Raw genomic sequence first — 3,127 nt, 5'->3', positions numbered from 1 at the left:
AGCTCACCTGGATTCATGAAAGGCTTAAGCAAACACAGATGCTAAGCACTCCCATGGGAAGCAACTGAATCCCCATTAGAGAGCAGGATTATCCCAATCACAGACTGGACAGGTCCAAATTTCTCATTGTTTCTGTTTTTTGTTTCTTGGGAGTTTTTTTCCAGCTTTGTCGAGATATAATTCACATGTAACATTGTGTCAGCTTAAAGTGTACAATATATTGATTTGATAAACTTATATATTACAATATTATTACCACCATAGCACTAGCTACCACCTCCATCACATCACATCATATAATTGGCATTTCTTTTTTGTGGTCCTCATTATTTCTGCCCTCAGAGACCTCACACTTTCTTCACACTTTGCACTCAATAAATTAGAAGGTAAAGAAAGGATAATAAAAGGCATGAGGCTTTAATCAGTGAATCTGAGAATTTAAGAGTCTCTGTGAAATGAACGGAATGAGAATGGTGCTAGGAGAAGGTTTATCTAACAATCCAGCTAGTATTTTTCTGGGATCTATTGACTTTACTGTACAATATCTCCCATTATGATAAAGCTCAAGCCATGGAAGCTGTCACTCATGTATTAATCAGACACATCAACATTGTGACCAAAAAAATGTGCAAATTGAAGGAGTTAACTGCAGGAAAAGTTTATTTAATACTCATTTCACAGTCCACTGCTGGTCTTCAGAAAGAGGTGTGTCACACAGTCATTTAGAGAGACAGCCTTCTTTTTCTTCCATCTTGGGCTCTTCTTCTCTCTAGAGACTCTGAATCTTCTCCATTCATCCAGAAAAAAAGAGAAAAGGAGAGAGCACCAAGAATTATGGGGAGAAGGGAGGGATGGTTACAGGCCAGTCATGAAAGGAGGGTGTATCACTTTTGACCACATTCCACTGGCCAACACTTAGTCATATGGCCTCAACTGACTGCAAGGGAGTCTGGAGAATGTACTCCTGATCTGTTACCAGTAAAAAGAGGAGAACATGAATAATGATGAACTCCAGCAATTTCTTCCATACATTTGACTCATTGTTAAGAAACCACAATTGGATTAGATGAGAAGGGCTAAGACTGACTCTAAAAGGATAATCTTAATACATAGAAATGCTTGCTGGAAGTACTATCGGATCCCTGGAATTCACAGAGAACCAAAATGAAATGAAGGAGACATGAGGAAAGGAAATTTAATTGAAAGGAGGGGAAAGGTGATCAAGGAATGGTGATCATGATGAAAATAAGCTAGAAAGTCTGGTTCCAAAACATAGAACCCTGGAGGAGAGTGTCCAAAGAAGTTTGGTCAAGAAGACAACCCTCACTGATCCTCATCCTTTCTATAAGCTAGTTATAAACCAATATTCAATCACGCAGAAGCTCCTGTAGAGATGAGTGTCATCTTTCTTGATTGTTCCTTCATGTGTTCTATTTTATGCCCATCACTCAAACACGTCCTGAATTACTTTCTAATATTAGACATAGTCCCCCAAGCATGAAAGTAAATAAAGACATATATTTGAATTGAGCTGTATCCATCTGCAGTCCAAATGACACTTACTTTCTGGATCCATGTTCCTCTGGTGTCCTTCATATGCTCCCTACTTTTCACAATGATGCCTTTTTCTCATCTCTCTGTTGACTTTACATCAAGCAAAACCTTTGTGACTGGACAGAATTTTAAGCAGCCAACAATCTATACAATCAGAGTTCATGTTCCCAAGTGTAGGACACTGCAAATGACAGAAACCCAGCAAAAGCAGCCCAGAACGTTGCTTTGGACTGTTTACACATGAAAAACAATTTGCTCACACACAATGAGGAAAAGTGATGAAATTCAGAACAATAGAATTAAATTTATTCCTCTTTCAATATGACACCAATTAATTATTTGGAGTAATCTATATTTTTCTCTAGGTGGAGACATTTTCTTTGGAACTGTTACATCTTAAATTAATTCTAGCTTATCCTACACAGATCACATATACTTGGTCCTACCATCTGTGATTTTTTTTCTATATAAGGAAGATTAGTTTTAAACCTCTACAATGTTGTTCATAAGCAGATAAATGTATCTATATACACAAAGTGTCTGGTTTAAGAGTAATCCTGCCATATTGGACTTCTTTGAGAAATTCAAAGAAGGTTCAGGTTTTTGAAGCTTAATTTCTAAGACTCTAGGATAGTCAGCAAAACAGAAATTATATTTAAGCATCCATGAATTTCCAGTCACAAAATACTATCCTGGAGGGAGCTCCAGAGTTTTGTTTTGTTATTGTCAATGCATGACTAACCTTTTAAGTCTGAAAGGGAATGTTGTCAAAAACGCTGTTATGCAATAAATCAAACTATTGGTTACTACCGTATTAGTAATCTATTGTTGTGTAACATATTAACCCAAAACATAGTGGCTTAAAACACCACACATTTCTTAAGTCACTGTTTGTGTGGGATGGGAATCAGGCAAGGCTTAGCTAAGGCTTCTGATTCAGGGTCTCTCACAAGGCTATAGTCAGGGTGTCAGCTGGGAGCTGCAGTCTTATATGACGGTTCAACTGAGGAAGGGTCCACTTCCAGGCTCACTCACATGATTGTTGGTCAGGATCAAGAGTTATTGGACTGAAGGCTCGGTTCCTTACTGGCTGTTGGCTGGAGGCCTTCCTCGGGTCCTAGGCTTGTGAGCCTCTCCAAATGGCAGCTGACCTCATCAGAGGGAGCAATTAAAGCCAAAGAGAACGTGATAGAAGCCACAGTCTTTTATAGCCTCATCTTGGAAGTGACATCCTATGACTTTTTCTATATTCTCTTCTAGAAGCAAGTCACTAAGTCCAGTCTACACACAAGAGGAAGGAATTGCACAAGATTGTGAATATCAGGGCAGGCACTAGAAAGTTCTAGAAGTAAACTGTGAAAAATCATTGAAAATCATGAAAGAAATCTAACAGTTGTTGATTCAAGAAGGGTTACAAAAGACCAAGAAAAAGAAAGAGGGAGTAAGGAAGAGTGTCAGATATAATTTAGATATACTGAGCCCTTGTGACAAGGAGAATGATAGTGCCAGTTACAAAAGAGAAGCATTTAGGTCTTGATAACAATGCTCAGATCGATTTTAGACATTTTAAGTT

This window comes from Equus asinus, chromosome 17 (genome assembly GCF_041296235.1).
Source record: "Equus asinus isolate D_3611 breed Donkey chromosome 17, EquAss-T2T_v2, whole genome shotgun sequence".
Lineage (NCBI taxonomy): Eukaryota > Metazoa > Chordata > Mammalia > Perissodactyla > Equidae > Equus > Equus asinus.
This window is presented reverse-complemented; position numbering follows the sequence as displayed.